This window comes from Camelus bactrianus, chromosome 26 (assembly GCF_048773025.1).
Source record: "Camelus bactrianus isolate YW-2024 breed Bactrian camel chromosome 26, ASM4877302v1, whole genome shotgun sequence".
Lineage (NCBI taxonomy): Eukaryota > Metazoa > Chordata > Mammalia > Artiodactyla > Camelidae > Camelus > Camelus bactrianus.
In genome coordinates this window covers 15,737,435-15,761,009 of record NC_133564.1, presented here as the reverse complement: position 1 = coordinate 15,761,009, position 23,575 = coordinate 15,737,435, and the positions used below count along the sequence as shown (strand labels likewise).

Below are 23,575 nucleotides of genomic sequence, written 5' to 3'. Positions count from 1 at the left end.
AAAAGAGAAGGCTGCTGTTTAGGAAAAAGCCTTGTAGGAAAAAACCAGGGAGTGATACTAATTACTTACCTAGATACGAGCCCACACTATCGTCCCTACAAAAAAAGACTGATGCCGCCATGGGCTGTGTTTAAAAGGATCCCTTAGAAAACAGAAGTGATAATAAAGTTGCTTCATACGGCCTTTGTCTGGCAGTAATTTTCACTATGAAATGCTACTGCAGACTTGCAGAAAGGGATGCTATAAAAAGGACATAAAAACACTGTTGAATGTTGAAAGCTGAATAGCTGGAATCCAGCATTTGCACGGACGGGGGAGTTTCAATGGCTCATTCAGATCCCATTTTTATTGAAAGATGTCAAATCCACCTGGGCCCCCATTTCTCTAGATATGGATTTAAAGTGGCACCAGTTTCCGTATTGTTTACTCTGCTCTGTCTCCATATTGGAAGAAGCACATCCTGCAAATGAGCTTGGTGACACAGCCCTTCACATGCATGGGTTCCACATCCCCAGATTCAACCAATCACAGACAGGAAATATATTTTTTTAATTCCAGAAAATTCCAAAAAGCAAAACTTGAAATTGCCACGTTCAGGCAACTATTTACATAGCATTTACATTGCTTTTGAAATATATTTTTCCAAAGCTATAATTATAGAATATTTGATCTGGTTATCAGACACATTACTGTAAGATGCTTTATCATAACAGTATCAGCTCCTGGTTACAAGTGATAGCAAACCCCATTCAAACTGACTTAAGATGAAATGTGCATTTAAACTGAAAAATGCAGGGGTCGATCTGCCCGATCCCTGGCTCAAGCAATACGGTCGGAACTTGGTTTCTCTCTTTCTACCTTTTGACCTATTCATAAATAAAATGCCCCATCATCTCCAGACCTCCCATTCAAATCTGTATAAGCCTTGGGACATAATCTGCTCGGACTAAACAGTCATGTGTTCATCCTCGAACCAATCACTGTGGCTGAAGGGATCCCGTGCTCTGAGTGGCCAGGCCTGGGTCACATGTTCTGCACCGGATGTGAGCCTGGGGGAAACGCTGCTCCCCGAAAGGAAATGCAGGCAGGATGGATGTTGGACAGAAAAGACATTAAAACTCCATTCAGTGATTTCTGTACAGAAGCTTGAGGAAAAAGGCCAAGGAAGGAGTGAAGCTTTATAGAGAATTCGTGCCACCGTGAGTTTTAAAACAAAACACATACTGCGATTGTCACAAGCCGTCACGTTGCCCAGAAATGCAAAGTTGCATTTCTGCTGCTATCTGGGTGACCCGGGTTCCTTTGCAGATTCTACTTTCATTTTGTTCAACTTTTATGCATGAGACAGTAACGTTTGCACATGGCTGAGACTTGCCTGGTCTGACTCTCCTCAATTATTTGGCCAAAGGAAGTCCACTTTGTTTTAAAGAAAAAGTAGAGGGAGTGGAGGACCGTGCTTTAACAGCCAGGCTTGCTTAAAACACAGTCCCCTCCCCTCCCATTTAGTTTCCCCGAAGTCAAATGGCAATGTCCTTCTTAATTAGCCAGGGGTGTCAAACAACACAAGAAAGCTATGTGTCCTCTTTTCCTTTACCAGGTGATCGGTCGGGCTTTGCGTCAGTAAATTTTGGCTGTGCCTCCGTCTCAAAGCTGGAGTGACAGAGACCCACGGTAGGGTATCTAAATTGATTTTAATGACTTTGCTAGAGGTCATTTTGGGGGAAAAGTTTCAGACAATCCACCCAGCCGTGAAGGACAACGCTAATGTTCTGTGTGATGCCCTGGGTACAGGAACACGTGCACGCGTGTAACACGCGGGTTCTGGGAAAATGATACCTCAAGGCAAGCTTGTCGCCGCCGTCGCAGCATACAGTGGGGGGACCTGCCCGACAGGACCGTCCCTCCTGTCTGACCCCTCAAATCAGTGGCTCCTCCAGGTCTCCTCCTGGGAGTGTCACCCCAGAAGGTGATTGTAATGGTTTTTGAGATTCTGAAAGTTTATCGGTCGTATTTCTTAAGGTAGTAGGAAGATTGCTCACATATTTGTAGAAAAAGAAATGTATAATGTCTTTAATTTCATTTACTTTTTTTTTAAATTGAAGTATAGTTTACAATGTTGTGTCTCGGATCACAGGCCATCCCAGGCTAAGGTGTTTCTAATGAATCAAATCGACTTGGTTTTGAGTGTGGGCTCGGCAACTTCTCAATGATGAGATCTTGGGAAATTTTATAAAATCTCAAATTCTCATTTACAAAATGAGGGTATTAATACTTACCTCACGGGGCTGGGTGAACATAAAGGGTAATGTGCCCCAAAGCACCAGCACGGGGGCTTGGCACATAGTCGAGACTCGGAATTGGCCGGGAGACTGTTCCTTCCTCCCCGCCACGGCCTCTCCCGGAGGCAGCCTGGGGACACGTGGGAAGGAGGGGCCACCAGAAGCCTATGCAGACCGTGTCCTTCTCAGAAATGAACAGCAAAGAGCTGCAGTGTGGCTGGGGACCCTCTGGAGAGAACGGGTTTCCTGTTTCTTCACCCGTCGTCAGAATCTGCACCTGCCAGGGACGGTGCGGCTGCGTGAGGCAGCACCTGATCAGGAGCCGGGTCACAAAGCAGATGAAGGAAGGGTGAGGAAAGATGTCCTTCAATACCGTGTACAATGTGTGTACCACAGTCTTGTAACTTACATCTACCCCTCTCCCCGCGTGTCCCCAAGCCCCTGCGTTAAGTGTGGAGACTGTGGTGACTCACGGCGGAATTGCCCGTGCTCACCCCGCTGCCTGGCGCTTAACTGTAGGTGCTCAGTAGTGACTGATGACTCATGAACTGAATGAAGGACACGCCCAGCCTCCTGAGGACCCAAATTTGCATTTCCCTGCCTCTGAGAAAAAGCGGGTATTTTATAGGGCACCGAGTTCCCAGAGTTTATTTTTCTGAGGTATTGCCACATCCTCTTAGAATTCACTCTGGGCGCTCCTCTGTGACTGCAGAGTCAGAGTGGACAATCCCAGGAGAAGGTCTGATGCAACAAAATGCTTTTCTGTGTGCCCTTCGGGGGGAAAATCAAGAATGGCTTTCGTCAGGAATGCTGTTGCACCAGGCCTTTAATGTGTACAGCTTGATGAGTTTTGCGACAGGCACGCATCTATGAACCCATCACCCCAGTCTGTGTTGTGAACATGTCCGTCACCTCCAAAAGTTCCCTTCCACCCGCTTGGCTTATTGTCTATTGAGTGTCTTATGTGCTGGGACATTTTAAGGGTCGCTTTCATTTATCAAGTGCAGATTGTACGCCTCTCAGATACTAGACACTTTACAACACATCTTGTTGGAGCCTCAAAAGATTTTCATCTAGAAGAAAGAAAACTGAGGTTCAAAGAAGTTAAGAGAGGAAGATGGAGAAGCAGGGATGAGGCAAGGAGACTCGAGACTCGGAGACTCGGAGGTGGGGGGTGAGGGAGCTTCTGCTGTGTTTTTTTCAGGGAGGCTGGCAGAGATAAGCCAGTCGGGCCGAGTCCGAATCAGAGCGGAAGGACACATGTGAACCGTGTGTCCCAGACAAGCCTTGCCTCTACTTAAAATCTTGCTCAAAAGTTCCACTTTCATTACTTAAAAAAATATTGCTGAGTGTTTAAAAGCCTGGAGTCTCCAGGCCAATAGCAATTACTGTAATTGTTTTTAAAGGATTAATTGCTAGTGTTTTTTTGTTTTTATCTTACGTGGAGAAGAGTCCTTTTCTTTGTTCCTTTATGAACTACTCAACACTGGAAACCAGCATTTTAAGGACTACACATGCCAGGAATTCCCTGCAGGGTCCTTAGTACTTGGAGCTGGTGTTAAAAAGATCATTAAGAACAGAGGGTCCCTTTATTCCCTGGAGCTCCTGGTAATTTGTGTTTAAAGACCTAGACTCTAGCAGAGTTAATATTTACAGTGAGGTAATATATTATTTACATAGACCCCAGACACCAAAACATCTATAAATTCACACACAGTTAACCTCTTTCTGCTCCTTCCTTTCTCTACTTGCTAAGTCAATTCAAGACCCCGTCTATTATTGGATATAAAGTTCTTTCAATAATTTCACCCACAAGCCCTTTAAAAGGAAAATTAAAAATGAAAAGAACTTACCAGATTCTCATTTAACACCAGGAACCTTTACAGACTTCAGAAGGGGTGGCTCTGGGTAAGGTAAACGATAAAAAACGTGAAAGAAAAAGAAATTATTGTCATTTTGTCCTTGGCGTTATATACAAATTGAAGAGGAAATGGATCCCAAGGGATGAAATCTTCCTCTGGAATATAGCAAACTACTCCTAAGGATTTCCAGGGAATACAAGAGTGTGCATACGAACAGACCAATCCAAGAGGCAAATAATCCTGCTTAACAGTACGTGCATTCATTAACACTAATTGACAAATCACATATTGCACAAGAATTCTTCAGCAAAGGTTCTCAACTGAGTCCTAAAATTATGCACCTGCTGTGGCTTTTTCTGCACCTCCTGCAGCAGCTTGGTGACTCCAAGTTCAGGCTGCCTGAGTGTCCAGGTGTCGGGGCATCTCAAGATTTCACCCTAGGGCTTAATCCAGCTCAGGCTCCGTGATCCGCTTACCTTTCAGGGACATGAATCAGGGGAATTGCCTCACTTAATTACACAGCAATGAGGCCCTGAACGTGGGTAGTAACTGGGAAGGCCTGTTGGGATCAAAGTAGCCAACCAATTTAGAAGCTAGAGGAGTCCACACAGGAACTTGTACACAAATGTTTATGGAATCATTATTTATAAGAGCCAAAAATGTTAACAGTTCAAATGCCCAGCAACTGATGAATGGATAAAATATGGTATAATATCCACACAATGAAATATTATTCAGCAATAAAAATAAGTACTGATAGATACTACAACGTCGATGAACAGAAGTCACCAGTATCAGTAATGAAATGGGTTATCACTGTGGATCCTACAAACATTAAAAGAATAACAGGGAATATTAAGAACAACCTGATGCCAACAGATTCAGCAATTTAGATGAAACTGGACAAACTCCTTGAATAAACTCCTTGACTTGTGACTAGTGTCTGGACTGGGCGGGAGTTGGGCGGGCAGTCTTGTAGGGTTGAGCCCTTAACCTGTGGGATCTGCTGCAATCCCCGGGCAGAGAGTGCCAGAACTGAGTTGAATCCTAGGATACCCAGCTGGTATCTGAGAATTGAGAAGTGACTCGGTGATGTAGAAACCCCCCAGCCCTGCCCCCTTGCATTGGAATAATCAGTGATTAGAATCTTAGTTGGTGTCAGAACCCTCAGCACACCACGCACACCCCACCACGCCCACCCCCATCACCAACACAGCTGCACCAGCACCTCCAGGTGTCGGAGAGCCATCATTCGTCCAGAGTCGTGCAATTTTCAGCATTTCCCCAAAGTGTTTTCTGATATTAGTGGTGGTTTCTCTTCCACCATTGGTGGTGGGATGGAAACCATCAGAACTATTTTATTAATAAATACATTCTTCTGAGTCTTGTATTAAAACTATTCACCAAAACCAAAATCAGAACAAAACATTGAAATCAGCTGTGAAATACCTTTCTTTGGGGGTCTGCTAGCTGATTTGTATTCTGAATGGATTCTGTTTTATTTTCTTATAGTGGAGTCATTGGTGACTGAAGAGCAGCTAAAACCCTACATATTCCATCACACCCTTTCCCTCATTTTCTCTGGCTGTATTTTTCTTTCTAATTCTTCTCCTTGGGCTTTTTAGCTCCATCTCCTCCATGGCCTCCCTTCCATCATTTGTCCTCTCACAGTTCTTTTATTGGGTCTACCTTATTTCTGAAATGTTCACTACTCAAGGATCTCACAGTTCTTAAAAGCCCCAAAGCATTCAGAACCTCTGGTCCTCCCTCTCCCCTCCTGCTCCATCTTCACAGGAGCCAGGGGTATCTTCCTTGCAGACCTGCTTGGAGCTGATGGTAGATCTGAGCGCTCCAGACGCCTGATTAGTTTTCCTTCTATTGAACCAATCCATTTACCTAGACAATTTCTTATCTCAAGTCTCACCATCTAAGTGTGGCCAGCACTTTTAAAGTAGAAGAATTCTTGGTCAGAAATAGCCTTCGCTTTCTCTCCTAGAGACATCCGCCAGAGGATATCAATTTTTTAAAGCAAATGTAAACAACCAGTTCATAAAGAAGAAAATTCCAATTCTCACAGATTTCACCCAGCTCTATTTCCTTCTTATTCATGCCTGGCCCATTTGCAGGGCTCGTTCAACCCCTGTGGTTATGGGAAAATGCCAAGTCTCAAAAAGGGTAAACATTCCCTAAATCTTCAATAATATCTACAAAGTGTGTAATTTGATTCTACCCTGACACATTTGATGGTTTCATGGGTTAACAGATTTTATTGAGTAAAAACCTGAAATAAAAACATCCGCCCATCGGCACTGTGGATTCGGGGTCTGGGCACCCACAGTCCACCCTCTGCTCCTGGCGCACTTTACCTGCCAACGCCTGACCGCCCCCATTCAGCTTTTAGGCTTCAGCCTGGACAACTCGCTCCTGGAAGTCTGTCCAGACCCCTCAATGAGTGTTGGGGGCCAAGGCATCCTGAATTTCTCCTCCCACCGTGGTTATCACACTGGTACCTTGTCTGTTCATTTCTCAGTGTCACCAACATGACCAAGCAAGCAGGCCTCTGTCTCTGTGGCTCACAGCTGCATCACAATGCTTAAAACAATTTTTAGCACACAGGTGGACCCAATAAAAATGCCTGGGCTGGATGGTGAGCCATCCAGTCCTGCTCTGCCTTCCATTCCTCTTTTTTTTGCAGCTTGCATAGCTAGTGAGATCCAGTGTTGCTTCCGACCAGGGCCTCTGACTCCCTGTTTTCTGTCTTTATTATTCTCTGGTACCCTGGGTGAGGATTCCAACCTCTAGCCCTCAGCTGTCAATGAGCAGAGTTTTAAGGAGGACTTCACTCTCCTTTTTGCTGTACTGTAGACCCAGTTTCAGTCCCAAACTGCAATTATCCCGCCGGCCTCCCTTCTCTGATGTGTATTCTGACCTTTGGGGACAGAGAGCAAGGAATATGCATACTTACTTTGGTTTTGATCCACGAGAAAGTGACAGTAAATTGGTTTTAAACAATTTCGGGAGCTGGATCTCTGGCTGGCTGCTGTCAGCTTGCTGGTTGTGTAACTTTATCCTTCTGTGTGTGTCCTTGGAGGAGATAACAGTGGGAATGTTTTTAAAGTCTAAAATTAAAAAGCCCATAAACCAATAATGAGGATGGCCAAGCTACAGTAACTCTCATGCGATGCAGTCTTTTTCTGAATCCCAACAATTTGTTTCCAGCTCTGACGACAAAGTCGGGTTGATCTTTCCCAGCTCCTTAGGCCCAGCGCTGGTCTGAGTGGCAGGTTGCGTGCGGCCCGTCCATCAGCAGGGCCATTACAAACCACTTGCCCAGGGTCGGGTTCATCTTTGCAGTGATCTCCTTCAGGCTCGGGCGTGCTGTGTGGTTCCTGGGCAGACAAAGACCCAAATCTTTCCCGTCAGAGCCAAAAGACAAATAACCCAATCATCCGTGAAAAATTCATTTACGAAAACACAGAGAAAATACAATAACACAGGAACTGTATTGAAATTAATTAAAAACTGGAGACACTGCCCTTCAGATGTGGCTCCGGGTTCCAGTTATCAGGGCTGCTGAGAACAACCTCTATATTTTCTCACTGGGCCCTATCACTAAGGATTTCTTGCATCGAAAGAACAAAGCTCTACTATAATTAAATCAAAGGCTGATATTATGCGCCTATTGAAGTGTGAAAATTCTGGAAGAGCTGTGGTAAAAACAACAGTCATGGGCCCCTCTCTTCACTGTCAGAGGATGGTTCCCTTTGGTGGCAGGGTCCAGCTTCTATGGGCCTATGCTCTGCATAGTTCCTTGATAGGGTCTGAGAGGTCTGGCCATTTCTCAGCTCGTCACTGAACTATGGGTTAGGAAGGGGTTGGGGGAGATCAAAAAAGAAGGGGGAGGCAGAAGAGAAGGAGAGAGAGCAGCAGAATATTATTGTGCAGAGAAAGATAAAATCCCCTGTAGTCACGTGGCTTTGATTCTTCTGCTAATCGTCACTGGGGTCAGGGTCCATCCCTCAAAAAGAAAAGTCTAGCCTGAGCATGCACAGAAGTTCCTTTTCTCAGTGTCTCTTAGTACAAAGGAGACAAGCCAGCATTTTTGAAGGGGCATTGACAAAGGGTCCACCTGCGTGCTCCAGAAAATCTCAGTGGTATGCTAAAGGCAGATTTCCCAAAGGCAGATGTCTGATCCTGCCACGGTGAGGGTCTCACTCCCTAGGCGGCTGCAGCTTCACAGACACTGGGGCTGCCCTTGCAGGATGGGTGCACCTTAATTCAGGTCACCCCGGAGCTGTATCTTCCTCGTTACTGAGGGAAGCCAGGCTCCCTGTATGCTCTGCCACTCAGATCTGGTTTTCCACGTGAGGGAGTCACCATGGAGACCCTGAAGATCCAGACAGTGAACTGGTCACCTTTTGGTGGGACCTGCCAACCCCACCTCCTGGAAGATGACTCTCCAAGTCTGCAGGTCCCCCCATGTAACAATAGCTGAAATGTGTGATAATGTGTGATATTCATATAATGATACACACACATTCCCTCCTCAGACCCGGAGGCCCGGCTCAGAGGAGCGCAGTAACTATTAGCTGAGTGAATGCATGGCACTGTATTTCTCATATTGACTTACGGAACACACACGATGGACGTGCCTGTAGCCCAAGAGATGCTTAAATAAGCACGCTGGGGGAGTCACCAACTTCCCCAGGTCCTTCCAGACTGGATCATTACTTAAAAGTCTCTTATCTTTTTCATTCCCTCCTTCCATCCACCCAAAGCCTTCTGCATGGATGCGTTTTGTATACAAAGAATCAAGAACAAGTATGTGTAAATGAGATGTCCTCCTCCGAGCTCCCAGCCGCAGTGGTAGGAATTACTCAGGGGAAGTAGGGCTAAGAGCAGCTGCTGCGTGGATGGAAAGAAACACGGAGGTTGCAGGTCACAGAGCACAGGGAAGTCAGGGAGGTTGGGGACCAACTTCAGTTTCTGAACAATTTGCTCGAGGTACAAAATTTCAGCAGATCTTTGGGAAATTGAGCAATTAGCTTCTGGAACTGTGCACACAGGAAGGTAGGGTTGCTAAGTGTCTTAACAAATGGACAGGACAACAGAAAAGTAACCAGAAACCTATTTACATAATGAATTGCTAGGAACACGGTCATGAGAAGCAATTTTGACCTTTGGGATTGGCAAAGATGAAAAAGAACGTAGTTCATGGGGTTGCCTGTGGAAGTGACGACACAGGTGCTTGCAAACCTACTAGGGGAGGGTGCGTTAACACACAGTTTCCACGGGAACAATTAGCTAAGATGTAGCTTGGGGGAGTAGATAGAGCACATGCTTAGCATACACGGGGTCCTGAGTTCAATCCCCAGTACCTTCACCTAAAAAAAAAGTGCACTTCCTTTGAATGAAAACACTATGAGAACACTCTTTGCACTTTATTTGAATTCCTTGTTTAATGTGTAAGTTTTCTAGCAGACTAACCACTCGGAAGGAGGGACCTTGTTCATCTAGATCCTTGCTGTGTTCCCAGTGCCAATAGAGATGTGCATCAGTAAACATTCAATACATGGATTAATGAATTAATAACTACCTCCCCAGGTAGTTGTAGCTCCAGGAAACAATCAGACAAGTGTGCAAAAATGTTGGTAAAAGTCTTTTATGTCTTTGTGGCTTCCAAAATGTCTAAAAATGAGAGTCTGGTTAAGTAAATGCAGGGATTCTATCCAACAGAATACGATGCAGCCATTCAAAATGATGCTCTTTCTTTCTTTCTTTATTTTTTAATGGAGGTGGTGGGGATTGAACCCAGGACCTCATGCATGCTAAGCACAGCACTCTACCACTGAGTTATACCCCCCCATTATTTATTAACATAGAAAGATAGTCATAATATAGAGCTAATGAGAAATGAAGCCAATTGCACACTGTGCACCATCTATTATGAAATTTTTGTAAAATAAAAAAAGCTATGTAATAGGAAATCAGGTCTTTTTACTTTCTTCTTCAGGGTTCTGTATTGTCTGATTTTTAAAAAATTCTTTAAAAAATTCCTTCTATAGTGTGAAAAGCCAATAAAATCACTTGCACTTTGAAAACAATGTGCTTGTTCGTTCCCATTTGGCCTTTCTCCATATCTGGGGCAATTATGTGTTGCACTTGTGAAAGCAGGAAAAATGGCTTCAATTAGAGAGCACAAGAAACTCGCACATCATTAACTGAAGGAATTAAAAAGAAGGAATTGTGGTCTACTAGACACATTCTCCCCTTTGTAGCAAACAAAAAACCTGAAAAGGCATTTTAAAAAGCCAAAGAAAGAAAAAGCATCACAGGCCATAGGTTGACTTGGTGCCCAGGGAAGACTCAGACAGCGGATCTGGAAATGATGACTCGCAAGGGGGCCTCTCCCTCTGACCCGTACACGTAATTCTGCACAACTGTAACCCAATGTTGGCCGCCTGGATGCTGCTAACCCTCCAGTCTTCTGCAGATCATCCTTTTTCTTTAATATCCAAACAAACTTGCTTGAGGCCCTATGCCAAGCTCTGGCTATAAAACGTTCGTGGCTTCACCAAGATTTCTGATGACTTCCCCAGATTTGTGAGAAATGGGTACCAACCAGCTGGATCCCCACAGTCACCTGTTGGTACAAATCCCTGCTTTTACGGAATCTGGGTGATCCGTCCATCGTGTCACTTCCTAGGGCTTCTCCCCCTTTTCCACACCGCTCTGCCCACCCCAAACAGACCTCTCTCTCACTTCCCAAAGCACCAACAGCCCTGGACTGTGATGAATGCTTAGGGCCTGAAAAGACTCTTAAAGCGCTGCTCAGAAAAGGCAGACTTGCAGCCACAGCCAGACCTCCATATCCACTGCTTCCACATATGTGGATTCAACCAACTGCAGATGGAAGATATTAAAAAAAAAAAGATTCCAGAAAGTTTCAAAAAAGCAACTATTGACATAGTATCGACATTGTATTCACAACTATTTACATAGTGTTTACATTGTATTAGGTATTATAAGGAAACTAGAGATAATTTAAAATAAATGGGAGGATGTGTGTGGTTATATGCAAATAAGACATCATTTAATCTAAGGGACTTGGTTATCCATGGATTTTGGTGTCTGTGGGGGTCCTGGATCCAGTCCCCCTTGGGCACTGAGGGCTGACTGTGTATATCAGACATCACAGGGCTTAAGTCCCCCGCTCCCGGGCCACGGGGTCCTTCTCACTGGCTGTCCCTCAGTGTCTGCTGTCATGTTGTCTTCTCTCCCGTATCTGCTCCTCCTTTTATTCTCCAGGCCCACAAGGCCTTTTCCCTCCAGAACTGCCAGAGGACAGTGCCTGCCTTCCCCGGACTTCATTCAGCAGGGCAACCTCAATTTCCCTCCCTCCCCACCCTCCCTGCCTAGGCCCAACCATAGAGACCAGGCAGAGGACTTGAGCTTCCTGACCAAAAGGCCCATGCATGTTTCCCAAGCAGATGCACCACCTTCTCTGAGTAATGCTTTTCCCCCCAGAATGTGAAAATTCTGTACTCATGTAATTTTGTAAATAATAATTTTCCCTTCTCATAAAACGTAGATATCAGATCAGTCAGAGGCACCTAACTTCATGGCCATTTGCGTCATTCCTGTGTTTCTGTATGCACAAGCTTACCCCTGCACATACACAACTCGTTTTTTAAATAAATAAAAACTGGTGTATTCTTTAAGAATCTGTTCCCATTTCTGTTGTACAAACTTTTGAGGTGGGGAAACAAAACAGGAACATATGGAGAAGGTATTTTGGGGTTTGGCAGAAGCATTTCATAAAAAAAATCTCAAAGCAGCTATGTCTCAGTGTATTTGTGGGGTGGGGTGTAGAACCATGGAACCCAAAAGTTTCCATTTAAAAAATTTATTTATTTTATTTTGGGGGAGAAGTAATTAAGTTTTTATTTATTTATCTTTAATGGAGGTACTGGGGATTGAACCCAGGACCTCCTGCATGCTAGGCATGCACTCTGCCCCTGAGCTCTACCCTCCCCCGGGAGTTTCCCTTTTGAACGAGGTGCCTCCCAAGGCCCTCAGGGGCTTGTTCTGAGAGGGCTCAGCCTCTTGGTCCTTGCAGATGGTTCCCTGCAAGTTCCCCACCCAGCTAGGCCTTTTCTCTTTGAATTCCAGTGGAGAGGATGCCCCCAGGTCCAGAAGAAACATGGGGTCCTTTAAAGTGGCCCCAGGATGTAGAGTTATGATTTCTTCTCGGTTTATTCCAAGCTGTGAATAATTTAGAGTTGCATTTCAACCCCTAGACTCCATTGACTATTCAGCGAATCTCTGCTCTGCCCTCTCTTTCTGCCTTGGATTGCCCTCGAAACGTTTATTAAAGCATCTGACATTGAGTTTGTGCCTAAGCGTTCAAGAAACATGACTGAAATTACCCAAGCACATGTGTGTGCATTGACTGGAAGTGGCATAAATATTGCCTCAAAGTCATGTCCGGGAAGCGTGATGGACTTCTGCTGGGTAGCCACGTTCTGGATGGACGTTTACAGAGCCCGCGAAGAGGCCAGATAATGGCCCCATTTAGAACAGCCATTTAGCACCATAAATACATTTCCTCAAATAAATCTGCTGATTATCCCTGCACTGACTTGACAGCTCAACCAAGTGGTTTGCCCTCAATGCTGCCAAAGGCCCCGCCATGGGTTCATCCACATCAGGGACCTCTGCTGAAGAAACAGAATTGGCTGGCCCTTTTAGGAAATGATTGCACAAAATGAGAGGAGAAATGGGGGGAAAAATCTCGCAGGAGCATGCATTTATTATCTAGCTAGTTGCCTATAGAAATCATAACTGTTGCTGCAGGAAAAATCGGCCACCATTCAAGACCCAGACGAGTGTAACTACAAATGCTTTTGAGACGACAAAAGGGAAAAAATAAAGTTTTCTTTCAGCTACACTGTGAAGATTAGGGTGGATGGTAGAAGGCTAGTTTGATAACCCTTCGGGGGTCAGTTTGTTTAAATTCCTTCAGGGCCTCCCCTTGGCTTTTAGGATAAAGCTCAAATCCCTTAGGATGGCAGAAAAGACCCTTTGTGGTTTGACTGGGTCCTTTCTGCCACCGGGAGCCTTCAGTGATCTGCTCTAACCTTGCAGAACCACCAGCAAGTGTCTCTTGTTCTCTGGAGTTTTCTCCCCTCTCCTGTCACCATCTTCCTCCACCGAGTGAAATCTCATTTGTCACTAGGAGCCCGGTGTACAGGTCATTCCCTCTGGAAAGTCTTTCTCGAGTTTCGTCCTCTGCCCCAGACTGACTGGGATGGCCATCTGCTCTGCCCCCTTGGCACCACCGGCTGCACCGGTCATCTTCTGGCCCACTTTCCAGTGGGCTGAGGGAAGGGGCCATTTCCCTGGTGCTGAAACACAGCAGGTGTCTGATAAACATTTCTTGGCTAATAAACAACAACATGTATTTCTTCCTAGTGTACCAGGCACTAGTCTTAAGCCTTTTCCGTGTCTTATCTTCTTCAGTCCTTCCAACAGCCTTACGGGGTGGGGACTAGGAACAGACTCATTTGACAGGAGAAGAAGCCAAGGCACAGATGTTTGGGCAACATTCCCAAGTCATACAGCTAGTCAGCCGTGGGGTCAGGATTCGCACTGGGCCAGTCGGACTCCTGAGCCCATATTTTTAAATACCACGCTGGGCTGAGTGATGGATAAACAATATATCGTTCTTGACGCTATGTCTTGAGAGTGGAGGAGAGGCGGGGCAGCTGGAGTGCTACTGTCAGACCCTGAGCGTAGCCCCTGGCGCCTCCTTGGGCGCCTGTGGGGCGGGAGGGGGAGGGGTGGGAGGGGGCGGGGCGGGAGGCGCTGCATTTCGTCTTCTTGCTCCTTGGACATCCTGCCAGTTTGTCCCTTTCTGGGGTGAATAATTATAGATGATAGGAGTAAGTGTAGGTTATTCCACCTACATCTTAAGTGTCTTAAGCTATAAATAATAAGCCCCACTGGCCCTAATTACTGCTTATTAATATCTTAGAAGAACATTAATATCTTATTAAAAAATGCCCCCTCCCTCCAGCCCAGACATCTCTTCAGACAGAAACTGCTGCAGATCCTTTCCACATGCACTGGTGTCCCGGCCACAAATCATCAGTGGCTCTGTGTCTACCCCATCCGGGCTGGGATGGCCCACCAGTCAGATTCAGGTGGGCGTGGAGGGAGGGGTGATGCTGCCGAGTGGCCGGAACCAACCCAGGAGGCAGCTGGGGTGGCCACAGGGCTCCAGCAGGACTCTCCTCTGGATTGCCCTGAGAGGATGGCTGTTGGACATGACCTCTGGGAAAGGGCAGAGGGGCAGACCTGCAGACAGCGTCCTTTGGACCTTTGTAGTGCCTCAGCCCCCGGAACAGTGCTCGGGGCTTCGTAGGTCCTTGGTGAACGTCTGCCTGCCTGCGGAAGGTAAACAGAAAGAGAGGAGGGAGGAGATAGGTAAAGGAAGGAGGCACAAAGAGAGTGAGGGAGGGAGGACCAGGAGGGTACAAAGACTTGGGTACTGGAGAGGTGAGGGTTAGACACACGTAGAGAAAGCCATGGTCACGGTGAACTCAGGGTAGCGTCATCTGAGGATGGAGGTGGTCTCTGCAATGGCGGGTTTTCTTTTTCCTTCTGTTCTTTTTTAATTGGCTCTATTCCCATGTTATATCATATGTCCTTGTCTCTTATTTTATAGTTTGTACCTCTCACACCCCAACACCTATATTGCCCCTCCCCGCTTCCCTGTCTCCACTGGTCACCACTAGTTTGTCCTCCATATTTGCGAGTCTGCTTCTTTTTTTGTAATATGCACCAGTTTGTTGTATTTTTTAGATCCCACATATAAGTGATATCATACAGTGTTTGTCTTTCTCTGTCTGACTGACTTCACTTAGCCTCCAAGTCCATCCAAATGGTGGGTTTTACTTTCAGCTTTCATTTAAGCATCTTCTCTTTCCCACAGCTCGGTTTCTTCTAGGTCTTGGATACACGTTCATTTTCCTGTCTGCAGGACTTGGATTTGTGGATGAACAATTTGCTTCCTTGGGGTTTTGAAAAGCCCTCTGAGGTCCCGTAGTGGCTCTGACGCAGACCTCTTTTGTCACAGCTCTTTTCTGTTCTCACCCAGCGCCGCATGGTTCAGACCTGCTCATGATTTCACTTGAAACACGAAGTGACTTTACAACGGATGTATTTCAGTCTTAGGCAGAATTGTGTTTTGAATGGCAGAGAATGGTTCTGAGATTTCAGGACAGGTTATGGAATTCAGTCACCACCATTCAGTCCCCACAGTCTCACCACAAGGGCCTCCAAATGAGATTTTATCTAAGCATTACCCAGTGGCTCGTTAATTATTTTTCCTGGGTATGCCCAGATAGATGACGATGACGAACCCTGAACTCCGGTTATTTTATCTCAATGAGGTCAGCTTGATGAGAGATCTCATGGCTGAGACCCAGGAAATATCATAACTCACTCAAGATAAGCTCAATGCCATGGTGTAAATCACAAACTCTAGAGTTAGAACAACCCTCCCATATATGCTGATGTCCGTTTTCAGACGTGTTCTTAATCAGGTCTTCCAAACAATGCATTCTTTATTTGAAGGGTTTGCTGCTTTAATCTCAAACAATAATGGCCATTCACTTACTCAAGCCGGCAGCTGCCTTCTCCTCTCTATGAAAATTCCTTAATTGGAATCACCCTCTCATTGACCTAAACCATTCATTACAAACTATTTCAGACAAGCTCCTGATAACCCTGAAGTGGAGGTGCCACCTGCTTTTTTCTCATCTAAGATGCTTTTCCACTCTGGGAAGCTCTAATCACTGCTCAGAAAGCTAATTTCGTTTGTCCTCACTTTCACAGTGAACAGCTTTGCATTTGTGTAGTAGCAAAACCTGGGACCACTAGATCTTTGGGTTTCCTTATTTATCCAGTGAGGTTGATGAGAGCTGGTGCCAGGAAATAGGTATTCTCCAACGCTCCTTTTTTTGTTTTAATAGAGGTACTGAGGATTGAACCCAGGACCTCATGCATGCTAAGCACACACTCTGCCACTGAGCTCTACCCCCACCCGCTTTCCTACGCTCCTGATGTGAGTGTAGGTTTATACAGCAGCTCTGGACTGATGGTGGCTGATCCGCTTGCTTGTTCTCATCCGTTTACTTCCCTAGACCTCAGGTGTTAAGCCGGGCGGTTTGAAATTTTAATCCTATCCAATAAAAAGTCAAGTGAAAAAAACCATTAAGAAGTATCTTGATGGGAAACCAAAGCTCTCTTTCTCCCCCTCTCTCTCCGTGTACGTACAAGCCCTGTTGCTGGGTGGACAAAGCAGTTCCCCTTGTTATAAATTCTAAGCTCAGGCTTTTCCATTAATGTCCACTAGGATGTAACTAAATCCCTGACTCACGCTGGCTTAAACAAAAGAAGCAAATTTGTTTTCTTCTAACAGGAAGTCGGGAGGAAGTTGGGAGGCAGAGCGGCCCTGGGGCCCCTGGCTCAGTGGGTTTCACCAAGTACCCGGGGCCTTCCCATCGCTCCACTCTGCGGTCCTCAGTGTTGCCCCCCACTGCAGGCTGGAGGCAGAACTATGGGGCAGGTTCACGCGTCACACCTGCACGAAGACGGGAGACCGTCTCTTCCTGTGGGGCTCTTTTAAAGCAGAGGAAATGTTTCCCAGAGGCCCATTCCTGTTGGGCAGAATCGGGTCCCCCGTTCATTCTGGACCCGATCACCTGGAGGAGTAGGACTGTGCTCAGTCCAGACAGGCCCACCCTGCCTGGGGCAGAGCTCGGTGGGCTTGCCCACCGCCCACTCCAGGGAACACCGCTGCCTTCGGGGAGGGTGGCTCACTGAACAAAGCCGGGTGGGGGAGAGATGTTAGGGAGGAGTGGGGGTGATGCACCCTGGGGGGCAGTGGTCACCCCCGTGCAGTAGGCTCTGTTTGGTTCTGTGGTGACAGGCATGGCGATCTCCTCATATTCTGCAGGGCTCTGTGTTTCAAATGCAGATGTGACCCAGGATGCTGGGGGGCCTAGGAGGTAAAGGCTAAAGGGTATGAGGTTCCTTTTCAGGGTGATGAAGGTGTTTTAAAATTGATCGTGGTGGTGACTGCACAACTGTGACTCTATTAATCTTACACTTTAAATGGGTGAATTGCATGGTGTGTGAGTTATATCTTAATAAAGCTGTTACCAAAACCATAGTCTTTGGATTGGAATCTAATCGTAATATGATGAAGAAAAGAGAACTGGTTGTGGCTGTTTTCTGAACTCCCCAGTTTGCACTAGGATTGGTGCCCATAAGCTTCTTACTTGTTAGACCCTAAAAATCCTAAATACTAGGTTGTTGCTCATCCGCTTGCCTGTGTGTAACTTCTTTGCGTTTCGGCACAGCGGATGCCAGCCCCGACAGACCAGCCGTCCCGGAGGAGGGGAGGACATCTTGGCGTTCTCAATCAAACTGAGAAATTTCAGTCCCCACCCTTGTTAGTTCCTGCTGGGCACCACGAAAAGCAGAAATGAGACAAGAGGCTTCCTTTGCATTGGGATGCCCTCCGAGGTGCTTGGAGAAAAGAGATGCGTGTATTCTGTCTGAGGCAGGTGTGCAAGAACGAGGCCCAGGTCAGAGACAAAGCAACATCAAAAGTAGCCACCCAGTGTCCTGACATGGCGATCCCAGGCCGGGGCTGTGGGGCTCCCTTGATCCCATGTTGGGGTTGTTTTTCTTCTAAAGAGAGACACGTACATCTGCTTTTAAAAAATGTACTTTGCCAATGATGGACTTGAGCCGTTCTTCAAAGAAACCACCCAATGAACATTTAATGAAACATCTTTCCTTTTAGATTATCTTGTAATAGTCATAGAATACTTACTTCAAAAAATACAGTTACCCTCAGCAGGGGCAGGCCGCTTTACATTCTACCATGGCTTAAATATCCAGGTCTGACCGCGCTGGCCGGGTCCAGGCACCTCTCCTTGTTCATGGCCGTAGTGTATTTCATGTCACCGCATCATTGGCTTAGCCGTTTCCCCTGTTGTATGTATCTGGCCGGTTTCCAGTTTCATACTGTGTTGAACTGTAGCTGCCATGTATGTATTTGTACATATTAGGTTTTTCCCTCTGGAGTTACTTTCTTGTAGCATATCCCCCAAAGCGGAATTACTGGGTCAAAGAGTTCTTCGCTCTTGTTACATATTGTCCGATTTTTCTCAAGAAAGAGGAGCCACTATAAAGAGCCACCAGCAATGTACGAATGTGCTTATTTCCTTAAAGTCCTGCCAGCATTGTGCTTTATTCTTTAAAGAAAAAAAATTGCACTGGCTTAATAGATGGGAGATTGTTTTAAGTGACATTTCTGTCATTGCTGGGGGTTTGAAATCCATCAGCGTGGCTTCTGGCCAGATGGCCGTGGGTCCGTGTAGGGTTCCCAGCAGAAAAGGCTATTGCAAGCCGTGCCCAGGGAAGAATGAAGAGGTCACCTGGGAGGCAGCCCCACCAGTGCCCAGTTGTCACTTCTCTTTAACATTAAGGACTTTTTTTTAAGACATCGTTTTTGTTGTTTTTTTTGGGGGGGGGTGGTAATTAGATTTGTTTATTTACTATTTTATTTTATTATTATTGTTTTGATGGAGGTACTGGAGATTGAGCCCAGGACCTCGTGCATGCTAAGCAGATGCTCTACCACTGAGCTACACCCTCTCCACTAACATAAGTGACTTCTCCGGAGGCTTCCACCACATATGCAAGGTGGATTTTGTCCCTGAAGGTAGATTCCAAGAATTCTTTACATTAATCTGGACCTGAAAACTCTATCTCTCACCTTTCCAGAAGGTGGTTGGGGTGAGAGTGACAAGTCTGGTTTTTATGAAAGCATGGATTAAAATGGAGTTCTGTTGGCCCTGGGGGGTACTCTGGGAAACCACACAGGGCCTGGGAGCTCGGCTCTGTCTCTGCTTCTCCCCACTTGCAGAAAGAGAAAATCCCACCTCATATGTGGGCGGAGGTTCAGGCCCTAGTGCGTCCGATGCATCACCTCTTCTCCAGCAAACAAGAGCCTTCCACCCAAACAGGAGCCAGTCCACTGGCTGAGCCCGGAGGCCCCCACAGAGGAAGATGTAACTGAACCCAGAGATGCTCAGTTGAGTGGCCCCAGATGGGAGGCTGCTTCCTTGCTGGGGCACGGTTTTGACTGTGGAGATTCTTGGGCTGATGATGATCCAAGATGATCCCGGCTGGAGAGCCATCAGCACACCCTGGGGATTCTGGCCTCTCTGCCTCCAGACCGCTGTTTCCTCTGCCTGGATACCCTCCTCCATCTTTGTTCTTGCCGAGACCCTTCACTTCAGTTTCATCTTTCCCCGGAAGCTCGTTCCTGACCTCCGGGTCTGGGTTAGGAGCTGCTCTTCTGAGCTCCCAGAGCATCTGCCATTCCTCCTCCTTACACTCGGTGCACTGAAACCCAGTGGCTAGAGCTATGTTTGACCTGGCTCAGTTCCCACCCCAGTATAGTGCCCTGTGCGGGGCTCAATTTGTTGAACGAACAGACGAATGAACATTTGTGATGACGAAAGGATGAATTAATTAATTCCGGTGCTTACAGTGGCTACCAAGGCCTACTGTTTGCAGAAATTCAGGGCTGAGCCAGAAACTTGTGGGACACCCAAGGCAAGTGAGCCCTTGGGTTCTCTTGACTTCAGAACCTGGAGATGAGTGAAGCTGGCGCCCCCAAGTCCGGCAGCAAGGGGAGGGCCCTGGAGTCTGGGAGGCAGCTGTTCTCCAGAGATCTCTCAGCTTCAGTAAAATTAGAATCATTTTTCCCAAACACATTTTGGGCTGTAGTCTTTGTTCTAGTAACCCCAGAGTCCCTTTATGAGGGAATGAGGCCATAAAATAAAAAATAAACAAAAATGATCAATCTAAACTTTGTTGCGAGGAAGCAGACTGCCTCTTCTTTTATGTGGCTCTACAAAGCCTTTCCAAATAATCACACATGTCTCCCAGTCCATTTCAGGTCCTGAGTCCTTATCCCCCTTCATTCACTGACCTTGACAAACGTTAATGAGACATTATGAAGTTCTAGACACACTGGGAGGCCAGGGCTGGGGTTCTTTGGGTTGAGGGTAGGTGCAGAAATTCTAACCTGAGACAGCTGCAAGGAATACAAAAAAAATACAACCAAAAAACCCCACAAAACCCAACCCCCCCCCCCCCCCCACAGATTAGAGCTGAGAATTTTGCTGAAAGCTGGACCTTAGACCAAGGACAGGGACAATACTTGAGGGTGTGTCAGAGAGGAGTGTTTTGAGTGGCCGTGGCAAGATGGTCTCTGAAGGGCCAAACACACTAGGAGAGGAAGAAGCTTTCAAAAAGGAAGAGCATATGGCCATTGCCTTTAAGGGAAATCAGAGAAACAGGCTGTAGCACACAGAATGGACTGGTAAAAGGGAATATTATTTCCCAACCACGGCCATGTTCATGTTGCAAAGATGCTAAATACATCAACGTAACTTTTCATTTTAATAATTTAGACGATGCACGTTAGTCACTTAAGCAAAGCATTGGCTTGATCTGTGTTTGATATTACAGATGGTTGCAGAAACCAACCTTTTAGGGTAATCTTCAAAATTTTAAACTTGTGCATACGCTGGTGGAAAAGAAATAAATCAGTAAGTCCAAAAATTCTTGCAACAGTGTTGTTTTGCAGCATTTATAATGGTTTTTGCCAACTTCCGAATCTTTACAGAAGCACATTAGGTGGGATATAAATGATAAATCAATAAGTAAAAATAGAGTCCCTGGATTCTACTATTTTCTCTTTACCACAGGTGATAGCCAATTAAAATTTAATTTTTTTTCAGTATATCACATAATTAAAGGAAACAGCAACTCTTTCTCAGGCAACTAGATATCCTATTTACTCTCATTATAATTTTCTAAAACATAAAATTCCTTAAACTGGGAATCACAGATGCCTAAGCACCTGCCAGATTTAAATTTTGTATTTTCGCCTTAGTGATAATTCTTTTAAATTAGCAATTATAAAGAGAAAACTTACAATGGCAATTTACACTTGGTGTTTTCTTAAAAAGACTGAGTTTCTTGTCATTGTTTTCTCAAACTGGGATTCACAAGCAAATTCTGAGAGGACTAAAAAATTATTTCCCTTTAAATTCCTTAAATTTAAGAAACATTGCTGTAATACACATCCTTAGAATTCAAAGCCCATTCTTCTCTGGTTCTTTTGAGCTTCAAATTAATGGCATATTAACACTACATCTCATATTTTGCAATAGCTCTTGAATATTAAATGAAGGCCTTGGTTGTTAAAGATTTACTTCTACTTTTATTTCCTAAAGCACTTCTATTTTTCCATAACAAGTTTTTAAATTTGTCAAGAAGCATGTTTGTTTTTTCCTTCCAAGACCATGATTTCCTCCATTGTTATTAAAGATTCAAGTAGGAGTCTCATGAAAGCCATTAATTCCTTATTGTGAGGATCATGCAACTGTTAGAAAGCTTCACTTTGCCACTTTACAAGAATACATTTTGAATTACGCCTGGGTCACGATTGCTTTAACAGTCCAGTCAAATGCTTGGGACACTGGGATAAAAGGACGTTCCATTCAGATGAGGAAGGTTTATTCACGATGTCTGATACTATGAGCTGGACCTTTAATAAGGAAACATCAAGGAGTCAGATAAAAGAATTCCAATCTGGGATCTTTCTCTAACGGCAAGGAATAAACCATCTAAAATGAATTTTATTCAAATCCTGCCCAACTTCCTGGGCGAAACTCAAATGCCACTTACTCCAGGACATCTTCCCACATCAGCTTATTTCTTCCTTTTCCTCAGCTGGCCCTCTCCCCTCGCTGCATCTCCCTCAATCTGTCCCTAGCCTATGGCCCTCCCTGGACCAAGCGTTTGTACACTTGGAGTCAATGAACTCCAAGAAAGAGGTTCTTCTAAATGGGAAAAAAAATCACATTTTTACTAGCTTGTGCGTATTATGGGAACGCAACACAGATACCTGGTGCAGGAAGGAACCAGTGGATAGATGGATGGATGGATGAGTGGGTGGGTAGATGGATGGAGGATGAATGGGTGGGCGAGTGGATGGACAGATGAAAAGATGCAGGGCAGATGCAATGCACTCCACATTTACAATGTCTTTAATCTATTCTTCATCTCTTAGAAATACAATTTTCCTTCCAGCTAAGGCTGATGGAAATCTTCATGCTGATAATATCGACAGCCCTACTCCCAAAGCAGGAACCCGGGGAAACTTGGCAAGAAACACTGACTCTGGCTCCAGCTCCCAGCCTTGGCCACAGGAACCGCAGTGGATGACCCGGGCACCTGATCCTCCTAATCTGAAGGCAGGGGACACACAGTCACACAAAACTGCTGTGGCTTGTGCAGCCGAGCCAAGCCTGCCTGCCAAGCCTTTTCCGATGGCACAAAACCCAGTTTTAGAAGACTCCAGGTGGAGAAGGACTTTGGAAAAGGGCACCCGTTTTGGCCAGTGTACGATAACAACCCAGCCGCAGGAAAAAAATGCAGTTTCTCATCATCCTGGGAACATGGGTTTGAAAGACAAAATACAAAATAAAAATAGTTAACTCTCATTTATTGAGAGCCTCCTAGTGATTTGCAACTTGCATAGTTGTCCCCAACCCTGGCAGTCACCTTGTGAATGTTGGTGAATTGTCACTATTGTCACCATTTTACGGATCAGGAGACTGAGGCTCAGAGAAATGAAATAAGTTGTCTCAATTCACACACATGTAAGTAGCAAAGTGAAGGGTTTGAATCCAGGTCTTTCTGGTTCCAGAGCTCCAGGTGTTCCATTTTCTTTAAATAAATAATTTGTGGAGAAGCATCATTCTCTTTGGGAGGTTGGGGGAGGTCTCATGTAATGATCCTGAAATCAGACCACTGTTGTGAGTACTAGGTGGGGGTTTCAGATGTGAAACAACCCCAGGGTGCTCTTGTTCTTCTCTCCCGTGCCTTCTCCTCGGGTCTGTCCCGTTTCAGTACCTGCTGTCACTGGCCACCCAGAGGATCGAGCAGCAATCCCTGATATCACCGTCAACTCCCCACCTCCCCACCCCCCACAGCCAGTCCTCAGCAGGTCCCGCCCACGCCCCGGGCAGAGGACACACCTGGATTCCTCCGTCTCCGGCATCACCGCTGGTCCCTCCCCAGGCTGAGCCGTGTCACCTCCACCGCAGGAACCCCCGCCCTGTCTGATCTCCGCCTGCAGCCCTGGTCTCACCTGGTCCCCCGGTCACCTTGCTCACAGGTTCTTGCCACCGCGCCCTTTGCTTGTTTCCTCAACCACATCAAGAATGTTCTTGTTTGGCTTCACTCTCAAGTTCCCTCAGCCTGGGATGG

The 23,575-nt window shown here is 45.9% G+C and overlaps 1 long non-coding RNA gene across 1 annotated transcript; it reads left to right on the top strand.

The window, feature by feature from the left end:
• The first annotated feature begins 1,061 nt into the window (after positions 1-1,061).
• LOC123616359 (uncharacterized) lies at positions 1,062-22,894 on the top strand. Its single transcript, XR_006724329.2, has 3 exons — positions 1,062-1,199; positions 1,598-1,671; positions 22,374-22,894. It is a non-coding gene; the product is annotated as an uncharacterized LOC123616359 (long non-coding RNA).
• The last annotated feature ends 681 nt before the right edge of the window (positions 22,895-23,575 follow it).